We start from the raw sequence: 14547 nt of genomic DNA on the forward strand, positions 1-14547 counted from the left end.
AAACTCAAAAGTCAGCCTAAACCACGTAGTTCAGAGTTCCAGGCCAGCCTGGACTGTGCAAGTAATAGTCTACCTAAAAAAAGAAAATGAAAAAGAAAAATCCTCTAGATTTCACCTTTGAAAACATATGGTATTTGTCTTTCAGAGTCTTCTTAGTTTGCTTAACTTAATGATATCTAGTTCTATACATTTTCCTGAAAAAAATGACATAATTTCATTTTTCTTTATGGGTGAACAATGACCCATTGTTATATATACTGCATTTTCATGACCCATTCAGCTACTGATGGGCACCTAGGCTGATCCCATACCCTGACTATTATAAATAGCATCACAATAAACATGGAAGGTATTTTTTCTCTTTCTTTTTCGAGGTGGGTCTCCCTGTAGACCCAGCTGGGCTGGAACTATGTCTGGAGGGAGTATACCTTTTTAACATGAGCTTTTCTTTAAAAATATAGTTTTATATTTACAGAAGAATTTCAAAGATGGTGCTGAGAATTCCTATGTACTACCTCAGCATGTTTCCCTTATTAATGTCTTATAACATTTACCGTAATTAATGAGGCAAATATTCATATTTGCATTTCACTACACATTTTTTAGTGTTTACTTAACATTCGTTTCCTGTCTCAGCATCCCACTCGTGTTGTCACATATGGTTGATGATCATGTCTCTTTAGGTTCTTCTGTTTCTCAGCCTTACAGTGATGTGCATGCACTCTCGGCCATGCACATGTATGTATGTGTGAATATGGTGTATGCGTTAGTGCGAGTCCCTGTGTACTCACAGAGGCAATAAAGATGTCAGGGGTCCTGTTCTATCACTTGCCACCTTATTCCTTTTATACAGAGTCTCTTACTGAATCTGGAGCTATGCTGGTGGCCAGCAAGCCCCAGAGGTCCTCCTGTCTCCCCCACTCCACACACAGCCCTGGGGATCCTGAGGTCTGAGTTCAGGTCTTCATACTTTTTCAGCAAGTGCTCTTACCCACTGAGTCATCTCTCTAGCCCAACTTAGCTTATTTGTCCTTATTTTGGATGGTCTTAACAAATTTCAGGAAGATTTGTCTTGTGTTTTATCAAATGTCCCTTCTTGGATCTGTCTGAAATTTTGCTCAAGTTTGTACTGGGTGCAGTGGTTTGAATGAGAAGCGTCCCCCATAGGTTCAAGTATTTGAGGACTTGGCCAGTTGATGTTTAGGGGGGGTCATGGAACCTTTAAGAGGTATGGCCTAACTGGAAGAAGCACGTACTAGGGGTGGGGTTGGAGAGTTCCTAGCCTGGCTCTACTTTCAGTTTGCGGTCTCTCTGCTTCTTGCAAGTGTTTGAAGATGTCAGGGCTCAGTTTTCTGCTCTGGCTGCTTCTGCTACCATACCACCCACCATGATGGACTCTTATCCCTCCTGAACTCTAAGCCCAAATAAACTTTTCCTTCTGCAAGTTGCCTTGGTCATAATGTCTTATCACAGCAACAGAAAAGTAACTAATACACTGGGGTGCTGGGTTCTTGAGAGGCAGATCACACAACAAATATTTTCACTGCAACATGTCAAAAGTAGAGACTGTGATTATAACTAGTGCTAGTTTTCACCACTAGAAATTTACTTTTTTTCCTCTCTTTTCTTATTGTATGCTTTAGAAGGAAGTCATTACATATATCCCCCACCTAAGGGAAGTTATGTTCTTTCTTCTTCAGGGGGACCTTCTGTGTGAATGGTTGGTGATCTTTCTGCATGGGAGATTGGTCTCTCCTACATCTGTCATCTATCTATCTATCTATGTATCAATGTATCTATCACTATCTATCATCTACCTGTCATCTATCAACCTATATCACCTATATATACCTATCTATATCTATTGCCTATTATTCATCAATCATCAATCAATCATCTAATTGTCACCTATCAATCTTTCTCATCTATCTATCTATGACCTATCATCTACCTATCAGTCATCTATCTACCTATGTGTCATCTATCTAGATTCATGACATTTATTTTATGTTCCAATCATCCCATTTTTGATCACTGGGCATTTAGTCTGACCTTTTGTCCCTTGGACATACTTCCAGATACCACATATTGCCCCAGTTCACCTTGTTTGCTCTCACAGCCTGAGAATCAGCCATCCTTCTAGCAACGCTGGTTCCTCTTTTTGGAGAAGGGTACTAGAAACAAGACCTGGGATCTGGGCAAGCTGATCGCTAATGTCATTGCTTCTGGTGGCATCTAGTTTATACACGTAGATACTGCACGTGCCACCACATTTACCAATGAAGCTCCTTCTGTCCTTCCCATACCAGTGTCATTGGATGTCCATTGCAGGCAGCCATGGGTTGGGTGACAGGAAAGCTTACTCTCTCAGCAACAATAATCTGGAGGATAAGAACAGTTTCAGCAGTAATCTTCTATGTACTATAGCTCCAAAGAATTAAAAACTGGTCTCTGTGTTATGCATGGAGTAAATCAGGGACATTTTTACGGCTTCAGGGTAAATTCTAGGTTTGGAACAAGGTAAATTAGGAGTCTGGGGGATAGGGACCCAGATTCATGTGACAGATGAGTCTTCAGACCATGATGAATGGGCTCTAAACCAAACACATCAATACCTGACAGGCGTGGGAAGGAGGACACTCATCACCTTCGACGAGGTTAAAGGCTTTTCTCTCAGACTTCACGTGAACACAGGCTCCCTCGTTACAGTTTGATCCTAAGACAAAGAAATAAAGGTCAATGATTGAAAGCAATTCTTTACCACCAAATTAAGACATGACAAATTTGTCTATTCTTTACTGACAATATTTTGCTTTTTCTGTAAAACCAAGATTAACGTGAAAGCAAAAACAAAGAAGAATGACTGAGCTTTTAAAGCTGTCCAATTTCAAGTCTCTGGTTGTTTCTGTTTGCTAACTTCAATGTTATACATAGATGTTTTTGAATGTAGTAACATATACTATTAAATGTTTTCTCCTCCTTCCTTTTTCCTTCCCCCTTCTCTACTCAGTTTTTTTTTTTTTTTTTTTTTTTTTTTTTAAGATAGAGTCTCACTATCAGCTCATCAGCTCAAGCTGACTTAAACTTGCCATCCTCCTGTCTTCGCCTCCCTAAGTGCTAGGAATACAGTCAGGTGCTTCCATGCTCAGTATAAAAAGATGTTTTTAAAATTAATTAATTTTTATTTTATGTATATGCATATAAGTGCACCCAAGTCATACAAAGCCCACAGAGGCCAGAGGAGGGTGCTGATTTCCCTGGAACTGGAGTTACGAGCAGTTGTTAGCTGCTGTGTGGGTGCTGGGAATTGAATCCAGGTCCTCTGGAAAAGCCAATGCTCTGAATCACTTGCCAGTCCATAAAAATATCTTTTAAAATCCCAAATTTTAGCAAAGAGAGGTAAGTCCGACTCCAGTGAAGACTTAGATAACAATTAAAGGAAGTAAGGTGTGTGGACTGACAAGATGACTCGGTGTGTAAAGGTGCTTGCTGCCAAGCCTAAAGACCTGCGTTTGATTTCCAGGACCCTCATGGTGAAAGGATAGAACTGATTAAGTCCTGCAAGTTTTTCTCTGCCCTCCACATTTGTGCCATTCTTGTGTGTGTGAGCAATAAAGAAGTGTAATTAAAATTTTTTTGCAAAGGAAATAAAGTGTAATGATGTGTCTGAAAATGGATGGCTGTATGCAGTTGAGGCCCCTTCATAGTTCATGATCTGTTACTTCACACACACCCACTCCAGGCAGTTGACACATCTTTGTTTGAGCACCTTTTAGCATCAACACGCAAAGATGGTCTAAGAAATTTCTTGTGCCAGGCGTGGTAGTGCATGCCTTTAATCCCAGCACTCAGGAGGCAGAGGCGGGGGATCTCTGTGAGTTCAAGGCCAGCCTCGTCTACCTAGTGAGTTCCAGGACAGCTGGGGCTACAGGGAGACCCTGTCTCAAAAAAAGAAAAAAAAAAAAAAAAAAAAAAAAAAAAAAGAAAAAAAGAAATTTCTTATACACATAGTCTCATGGCCTGTCTATGAACAGCATTGTCCATGAGCTAGGATGAGTTGAGCTGATGCACAAGCCTGACATAATCATGATGCTCAATGTTGGATGGTGAGTGTCAGCCAGACCCATTACTTCCTCCCAGAGATGAGATGGACCTCACCAGTAGCATAATTGCAACAGCCATAACTGTGGTCAGAAATATCTCTAGTCTCCTATGAGGCCTGAATTCTGGCTTCTAAAATAGCTTCTGTGCTTTCTAATATTCTTGATAATGCTTCCAATAGAAACGATTGTCTGTCATTTGAATATAACTTAGCTTCTTCACATGTAAGACTTTAACATAATAGTAACACAGTTAAAGAACTAAGAGAATTCGTTGTAGGTTCCTGACAAGATGTTAGCAAGTCTTACCTTTGTGTCCTATGTAAGGACTTCAAGTCAATAGCCATTATGCAATTTGTGTAAGGATGAATGAAGGTATGCATGGATGACAAAATCCAGAGAAATTAAATGACTTCCTCAAGGCTATAGAGAACAGAAGCCAACTTTGTGTTAAACAATACTGAACGTAGTCATTTTTCCTTTCCCCAGGTTAAATGATATTGAAACCATTAATACAGTTTAGCTGTATGTTTAAGAATGCTGGTTCCTAGAAGACAATACCAGAACACAACTAAGCAAGTTACTTATTAAGACTCACAGCTTCCTCACAAGACCAATTTCAAGGCCTCTGCCTTGTCATGCCTATGAACCCAAACCTATCCTATCACGAAGGGTACAATCTAGGCCACTTCCCTACCTTGCAAGAATCACTTTGAAAAGCAGTCAGCCCGGGTCCTAGGGCACTATTGATCTTAAGGGTCATCTTTAGATTCTACTTAATGGCAGCTGGGTGGTATTCTATGTTCTCCCTCACTATTGTGGGCCTTAGTAGTTTTGTTTGATAAGTAAGTTTCTCTAGTGTTCTTCAGTGGAGTCAAGCACTTACTACAACAAAACCAGCTTTTAGTTCTTTCTTTTTTTCCTTTATTTTCCAAACATGACATCACATTTCATTGAAAGTATAAAAATTGAGTAAGCACAAGGGAAGTGTGGATGCCGTTGCTTTCCTTAGAGAGCTTGGTATACAAAGTAAACATAACATCGTCTTTGCTACATTGTCTAAGGAATGAAATAATTGAACTAGGAATCATTTCAAAAGTCCTCCAATTCCAGGATTTGTGTTTCAGTAAATCTAAGGAAGTGCTTGCTGGATTCTGTTCTGAATAAAATAATTTGCCACTGTGTTGCATACAGAAGAAGTCTAACAGAAAGTGGCTCATGACACATGGCAAACTGTGATAAGGCTCCGTAGCCCGGCTACATGCCCAGTTTAATCTCTCAAATACACACAAAGATGCACAGCTCTGGGCTTGCTAAAGTGTCTGTCTTGAGAGTCATTTAGCACCAACGACCCTAAAAAATGGCTGTCAATTCCAGACGTTTCCAACTGGATGGGACAACAGCCACCACATGGCCTACAATACACCCCACACAATGTAAACATACCATTCATGTCCACAACTCAGATATTTATGGCATTTTCTGTCGTTGCCATGTCAACTCATGCAGCCACTGGGTCATTAAATCATGCTGTCAACAGCCAAGACAGTAACGTAGCAAAACATTCCAGTTGCTGACATGAAACATTACATTGATCATTGCAAGACTCGTTTTTGCCAGCTGCCTCTTGCTTTATGCTCTTCACTGCTTTCGACGTGGTCTCTTAGGACACAAGAGGCATTCAGACATGCTGTTTAAAATGCGATACTCTTGATTACTTTTATTTTCATAGAACTTATTTGTTTATTTATTTATTTATTTTTGAGACAGGGTCTTACTATGTAGTCCCAGCTGGCCTGGAACTCATCATGGAACCAGGCTGGCTTCAATCTCACAGGGATCTGCCTGCCTCTGCTTCCTAAAAGAACTTATTTTTTAAGGTGACTATCTTGAGATCACATACCAAGAAATGAAGGGATGGGTTATGTTATTGAGGCAGGTGCTCAATTTTTACCATTAGGAGTTGAATCCACTGCTTTTACAATCCTTGTCTTCTACATGGAATTGTTCTCAGAAAGTCTAGACATCAAGTGAATTTGTTCTGATTTCTTCCTTACCCAGTTTGGCATTTTCCTGTTGAATTGTTTTTTACCCCCAGGATCATGGAAAAAATTTACTCATTAGATATGAAATGTTGATTGCATAACTGGTAACAGTGATTTTTCTAGACAGTTCTGGTTTCATGTAATCATATTAATTTCAGATGAGATGATCCTTTGAATGTACAACTACACAGGATTTCAAGTTTGTGCCACTGTAATGCTTTTCCTGTACGTCCACACTAGTCAGAAATAGTGTCATATTAGGTGGTAGGAATACTAAAAAAGAAAGAAACTAGTATTTCAGTGCAGATGGTGATAAATTCTAAGATCAAAGACCATTGTTTGTAAATAGAACAAGGACGCTATAGAAGCTTGGTCTTTTCCACTTCATACTCTCTTTTCTCTTGTATGTAGCTTTCCTTCCTTATCTTTTCGTTACCTCTAAGTCCATCGTATGTACAAGATTTTGATGGGACTTAAAGTAATTTTAGTTGTTCCTGCATACAGTCATGTTCTTCCTTCTTCCTGGAAAACAGCACTAAGAATATATAGGGAAAGCTTTCAGAGGAGACCAGCCTAGACATGGATCTCTACCTAGCCATCACCATGACTCTGTTCTTTCTTAAAAAGGAAGTTTACAGATGGAGAATGTCAGGCTGAAGGATCCTTGACCAAGTATCCAGAGGCAGATAATGAAGGCCCAGAGTAGAAATGGAGGCTGCGTGTCTCAAAGTGAAGTAAATAGAATACAGGAAAGGGCTGTTCATAGAGGACTACGAGTGCTTGGTGAGGAGACATCAGTGAGAAAGTCACAGTGGTCAGATGGAGATGTGACCAGATCTGTACTCACTAGTGACTTTTTAAAAGATGAATTCGACTGGAAGGAGAATGGAGGCATGAAATCATGAGGTTTATTAGAATAATTAGATTAAGGAGAGGGCAAAGGTAATAAAAAGAAGATTCAAACCTGTGGTTTGAGGTCTTAAAGGTGCTTCAGTGTGGGAAAACTGAGTCTTTTAAAGGTAAATCTGATATTCAGAGAATGACTCAATCCTGGTACAGTCACACAAAGGAATTGCATAGCAACAAAAAAGAGCAAGCTGCCAAGCTCAAAATGAGGCAGGGTGAAAGCAGGGGCCCTTGAGTACCACAGGGCTTTCTTATCTCAGATTAACGTAACTCTGGGAGGCTAGGGTCCCACACAGTCAATGGTTACCAAAGCCACATTGGACCAGGCGCGTCCTGGTCCTTTGTTTCCAGAACTCAATGACAATGGAAGGGTGAGTTTCAGAAAGGAATTTTATTATAAGCAAGAGCTTAAGAAAAAGGAAACAAACAGAGCTCCTGTATAGCAGGAGTGGGTCCCAAGAAAGGCTTCCATAAAGGTCCCTGTCTAGGGGTCATAAGGCTTGACTGCTCAGAGGTGTGGGGGTGAGCTGGTCAGTCCAGTTGACCCACCCATGTGCTGTCCATGTACCTCTTCATTCTAGTATCTGGACTGCAGCTTCAGGTGTACCTTCCAAATGAAATGTCTGTCTGTGCATAGCTTCCAGGCAGCTGTGCTTATCAGGATGCTATGTGTCAGTAGAAGAAAGATAAAGTCAAGAAACCAGAACACCAGCCAGTGTCTCTACAAATTTTTGGTATTTCTGACATTTGGCCAGGATAAAACTGCCAGTAGAACCAAGGACATTTCCAACTTTTGGCTGAGACAGAAGCAGTTGTGAAGGATAAGAATAGAACTGCTCATTTTTGAGGTCTCCACCTCAAAAGCCTGAGCAGTTTCCTTCTCCTGTTCTCATAAAAAATGTATGGTTGAATCTCATAAAGATAAGATTGAGCAAAAGAAGTCAAACACACAAGAGCGAACAGTGCTAGTTTCACTTAGAATTGGAAATGGAATCTTACTTGATAGAGGGTGGGGTTGGTTGGGAAGGTATACTGATTTAAGGGAACAGCTGGACTTCTGTGTTGTTTCTTTTTTCTTATTTTTTGGGGCAAGGTTGTGCCTTATAGTCCAGACTATCCTCAGATTCACTGTGTAGTCTAGACTGATTTTGAATTCAGAGTCCTCCACCTCTGCCTCCTGAGTCCTGGGGTTGTAAGAGTACACCACCAAGCTTGGTCAGAAGTGGGTTTGTAAGGTAGGGTCTTGACTCTTGTGTTGTTTCCTCCTCGTCCTCGTCCTCGTCCTCGTCCTCGTCCTTGTCCTCGTCCTCGTCTTCCTCCTCCTCCTCGTCCTCCTCCTCCTCCTCATCCTCCTCGTCCTCCTCCTCCTCCTCCTCGTCCTCCTCGTCCTCCTCCCCGTCGTCCTCCTCGTCCTCCTCCTCTTTGTCCTCCTCGTCCTCCTCGTCCTCCTCCTCCTCCTCGTCCTCCTCCTCCTCGTCCTCCTCGTCCTCCTCCTCTTCGTCCTCCTCGTCCTCCTCGTCCTCCTCCTCTTCGTCCTCCTCGTCCTCCTCGTCCTCCTCCTCCTCGTCCTCCTCCTCCTCGTCCTCCTCCTCCCCCTCCTCCCCCTCCTCCTCCTCCTCCTTTCTTTTTCCTTTACTTTTTCTCTCTCTTGCCCTCCTCCCCTCTCCCTTACCCCTGTCTCCTCTCTCCCTTCTCTCTTTCCTCTCCCCTGTCCCCTCTTCTCTCCATTTCTTGATCTGGTTGCTGGTTGTGGGATGTGCTTTGTGAAAAGTCACTTGCTGGTACAGCTCTGCTGTGTTCACTCTGTCCACTGAACTTTGTGTGCACCACATGGTACACTTTGCTTTGTCCTCTTTAGCTTCAGGAAGACATTATCTAATACATGGTCTTTCAATGTTCAGCCCTTGGATTGAAATACAAACTGGGCCACTCAGACCACATTTCCTGGATTCCAAGAAAATCGAGGACTGTGATTGAGCAAATTCAGCCATTGCATCACAGTGAAACTTGACCTTCCTTCTCCAGCTGCCCATGCCCCCCAGCTTGGCTTGAGGGGTTAGGTCAGCGCTCACAGGAATGACACCACCAAAACAAAGTCAGCACCTCACCTGTTTCAGAGAATCAGGAAAATAAAAGTGATGAGGGCCAAGATGAGGCCCATCCTAGCAGCCCTGAACACATTAGAGAGGTTTGGTTCCTGCCACGTGTTAGAAAGCCATCATTCTTCCCTCCATCCCAGGGCTCAGTCCACTGAGGAATTATCAGGAAAAACTCTTAATGATTAACCTGCTGTACAGCCTCAGGTGACCCATCTACGGGACTTCTCATCAACCATAAGCTCAGAACCTCAGAACCTCACCATCAGCACTGTAGAGTTCACACAAGGAAGTTGCAACTGTTAATGTACTTCACAATTTGGATTCTGCATTAATTCCTATAGGTCAGTCAGTAGAACTCTGTCCAACTGCTCCTTTTCTATAGAAAAGAAGTATGTAACCTAAAGAGAGAGGAGAAGGGAGGAAGGGAGGGAGGGAGGGAGACCAGCATGGTGACATATACCTATAATCTCAGCACTAGGGAGGTAGAGGCAAAGAAGATGGCATGTTGTTTTGAGACAGGGTCTCCCTGCAGCTCCAGCTAGCCTGGAACTGACTATGTAGACCAGGTTGGCCTTGATCCACAGAGGTCCAGCTGCCTCTGCCTGTGAATGCTGGGATTAAAGGCATGTGCCAACACACAAAGCTAGGAAGCATTTATTAATTCAGAATTTCTGTATGTGCACTTATTAAATTGTTTATAGATTTTTGATTTCTTGAAGCAGGAGCTATGACAAAGAATGAAAGTAATTTTGAAGAAAGACAAAATATGAGAAAATTTGAATTTTTAAAATTTATTTAATTTAAAACATTATCTGTGTGTGTGTGTGTGTGTGTTTGCATATGTGTTGTATATGTGGGGGGGGTTATGTGCCACAGGTGTGTGTCGAGGTCAGAGGATGTTGTACAGTGGGTTTTCTCCTTCCACTTTTACTTGGGTTCTGGGGATTGAACTTGGGTCATCAGATGACCAAGTTGCATGGCAAGGGGCTTTACCCACTGAGCCACCTTGCCAGTCCATGAGCAAATTAAAAATAAACACTTCAGCTGTCCTATTGTATTAGCTTGAGTTCCCTCACTTGAAAGTCTGAGATTTAAATCGTCCTAAATCAGAAGTCTTTGAGCACTCACACAAGTGGAGAATTCCATACCTTACCTGTGACGGCCACAGGCAGAACCCAGGGGAACTAAATACAGTGTCTAAGCTTACCTCCAGGCTGTGTGTACAAGGTGTATATAGAATTCAAATGCATTTCATGGGTAGACCTGGGTGCCATCCCCAGATCTAATGCTAAGGAATCTGAACAAACTTAAGAACAAAGAAGTCTGAAGTCCAAAACACTTTCCCTTCCAAGCATCTTGATAGGTGATATTCAACTTGTAGGTAATTGTCTATAAAACTCTGGACTACTGTCAAGACTTCCCACTTCCCTTCAGATCTGACTGATATAAACGACACAGTCTCTGATATAGAACACTTCACACGAATGCCTCCGTGGATGATCCCACACCCATGTGTGTCTGGGCAGCACCAACTGAACTTAGTGGGTTATTAAAAAAAGAAAGAGAAACCATAAAACTGGGAAGAAGATGTATTGTTGGAGGCTAGGGGCTGTGGAGGGCGATGGAGGAAGTTGGGATGTATATGATCAAGATATATTGTATACATGTGTGAAATTTTCAATGAATAAATTTTAAAAGTCAACAAATATTTGTGTTAGAACTACATTAATTCATTAATGAGTTAAGCAGCTTCTTTACTGATCTCAGAGAAATCATGAATTGATTACTATTCAATTTTTATTTTAAAAAATCAATAAACATATTACTTAAAAAAATCATAATTGAGTCAAAGTCAGGCAATCATACCCAGAAATTTTTAGTTATGAATACAAAAGTTTAACATCAACACAAGCATTCTGTTAGAATAGAGGAACTTTAAATAATTTATAATATTTTACAGAAAATTTGTATATTCAGTATGTACAATTAGATGATTTAGCATGCTTATACACGTGATACACGTGTTATGATTACCACAGTGTGATATGCTAATGTATCCATCACCACCCAAGGTTACCATGGTAGTATCAAGGACATGCAAAAATCTCATCTGCTACCAAGATTTTTGTTGTTCTTTTGTTTTCTTAAGATAAAGTCTCACTGAGGCTGGAGAGATGGCTCAGTGGTTAAGAGCACTGGCTGCACTTGCAGAACACCCAGGTTCAAACCCCAACACCAACATGATAGGCAATAACCATCTGTAACTCCATTTCCAAAGGATCTGACACCCTCTTCTGTCCTCTGTGGGCACTGCACAACATGGGTGCACTTACATACATGTAGGTATAACATTCACACACATAAAATGAAAACTAAATAAAAATTATCAAAAAAAATATATAAAGTCTCACTATTCAGCCAGGCTGGAATGAACTCACTCTGTGGTCCAAGTAGATTTCAAACCTGGAAGTTATTCTCATGCCTTAGCCTCTTGAGTGATGGGGGCCTATAGGTGTAAACGACCAGGCCTGGCTCTTATCAAGCTTTTAATAAACATTGTATAAGCCAGATTGCTAACTTTTGTCACCATGCAAAATATTAGATACCCAGAACTTGTTCATCTTGTATCAATGTTTGTACCATCTCATCTGGTCTGCTCCCCATTTCTTCCACCTCTCAGCAAGTGCTGACCGTGAACCATTCTCCACTACCAGCTCTTTCCTTCTTCATAGCAGTGGGAATATGTGGTTTTGTTGATCCATGTCTAGCTCGTGTAACAGCATTCTTCTTGTTCACACACGCTGTCAGAAACAGCAGAATTGCCTTATTTTTAATGGTTGAATAATGGTCCATTGCATGGCTGAGCAATATGCTAAGTTGTTTCGACCCATTCCTCTGTCTTCGGTGAACACGGGCTTTCCCCATCTTTTCAGGTTGTGATTAGTGCTGCAGTAAACATGTACGTGTCTCTTCAAGTTGTTTTATTTCATGCTTTGTATACTCAGAAATTAATTATATGGTCATTTTTATTTTTGATTATTTTGGGGATGTACATACTCTTTCCATTACTGCCTGTACTAGGTTTTTTTTTTTTTTTAGTCTTTTAATTTTTTATTGAATTTTTTGTGCATTTCATACAATATGTCTCAGTAATATTCAGACTCCCTCCCCTATGGGCACCTCCTACCAGGTTTCATGCATTCTGCCTTATATGTTAAGGCCTATTGAGCCAAGTTTGTGTGCCCAAATGTCCCTCAGTATGAGTTTATCCATTGAAGCCTGGTCAACCTATCTAACATCACCTCCTTAAAGAAGACCAATTCTCCTTTGCCCAGCAGTGATCAGTTTGCAAACACATTTTAAAACAGATACACTTAATTGTAATGTGGACAGCACAACAAAAATTCAGCGAAGTCTAGAATTTAGTTACTAGTTATGCACCAGAATGGACATCTTAGTTTTTTTTTTTTTTTCTCACAGTTGAATACAGTTATACAATATTGAACTCAGTATAAATCTTGTAAGACGTAAAACTGAATGAGTTTTTAACCTTTAAAGAAGATCTCCATTTCATTTTAAAATATGCTGTTTCCTACATTTTTTAATGCTACTAACGCTTAGATGCTTGCACATGTGTCTTTATGTATCTGATTATTACTAGTCACAGTCTGTTACACTCGGATCCTGGGCACCTGAGTATGGATATAAAATCATCAGGTAGATTTCAATGGTAATGTTTATCACCTCTACTAATTAACATGAAGTAATTTTTATGCTTCCTCCTCAAATATGTCTTTTCTTTTTAATTTGTTTATTTTTTGATGTGTATCGAATACAGAATATCCTACACAATCTTATTCATCTATATACCCACTTCCCAAATGGCACCCTCCCATAGCCGCCCCCCGCATTGGAGCCCATATACCCTGTCATCCTTGTTATTGTCCACTGTATTGTTGGCGCCCCCATCCATTCCCCAGTGCTTGTCCATCTGCTGAATCTACTCAGCCTCTCTAGAAAGCCTTGTTTTAGGAAGATCAGCTGTTCCTCATCTAGCAGCAATCAGTTGTCAATATTCTTTAGATAAGATTGGGGTCCACTGTTCATTTTCCCAGTTTTATGCTGGGTTACTATCTGGGAGTCCCTTGGGCCACCCTGGCCAATAACTCAGAGGAAGCTATCTCCTGTGTGGCATTGTTTCTTGTTATGTAGTCTTTAGCTATACATATGGACTCTTAAAAATTATATTGACCTCATTAATCTTTGGTTATACTTTCCTTTTGGGTATTTAAGACCCTATAATTGGCCCAGACAAACCAATTTTTTTTTAGTCTTAAAGTCGTTTAAGGATCTGTTCCTCAGGGGTAACATGAGCTTGGGAGGAGGCCCTGGCTCCGTTCTTTTACCAGTTCCATCTACGTGAAGATAAGTCAAAGGTCCTACTCGATCATAGCTGGCTTCACTTGGAAGCATGGAGGAAATATTTCCTCTGTGTTGACCCTCCTCTTTGTAGACCGGATATTAGTTCAAGTCCATCTGATGGTGTCTCCATGGCCTCCTTGATCAAGAGGACAGATGACTAACCACAGTTACAAGACATTTTAAGAGATGCTCATAGTCCCCTGGAACTTAGTCGACCTAGGAGGGAAAGGAGCAAAAACTGTCCTTATGTCCCTCTGTCCAAATTAGTATAGGCCTCATAGTATGGCTGTTAAATATCCAAGAAGGTTAGCTCCACCAGTCTGGTACTTTTAATTACCATATGCCATGTAGATAAAGCTTGGGCAAAGACCAAATGCTATCAGATAAACCATGCATAGACATATATTATATTCTTTGATCTGGTTGTATGTATAATTTATCAGTAGGTTGTTGGACTAATATGATTCCCTCTGGTTTTTTTTAAACTAGCTAGACATTATTTATCTCTTGCATTGTCTAACCCTTCCACCGTGGTTTCCCCATTTAAGGTGTCCCCATTTTTTCCATTTCTCCCTAAATAATGGCCTTCTCCTATGGTCCCATCTGTCTTGAGATCCTTCTTTCCCTTTATCCCCTAGGCTCCTTGTATAACCTTCTCTCCACCCGCCCCTTAATATAACCCCATTTTTATCCATATCTCCCTTATTAACACCTGTTTCCTACTGTTCTTCTCTTTCAGATTCTTTCTTTTCCTTTATCTCTCTGGTTCCTTTTCATTATCCTGGTTCCTGTAGTTATGACTGGATACGTAATCACTTATCAGGATTTAGTGCTAGGATCCACATATGAGGGACAACATATGTTGTTGTTTTTTCTGAGTCTGTGTTACTTCACTTAGTAGAACAGTTTCTAGTTCCATCCATTTACCTGCAAACTTCATGATTTCATCTTTCTTTACTGCTGAATAGAACTCCA

This window comes from Nannospalax galili, unplaced genomic scaffold, assembly GCF_000622305.1.
Source record: "Nannospalax galili isolate Female #2095 unplaced genomic scaffold, S.galili_v1.0 scaffold1000, whole genome shotgun sequence".
NCBI classification, from domain to species: Eukaryota; Metazoa; Chordata; class Mammalia; order Rodentia; family Spalacidae; genus Nannospalax; species Nannospalax galili.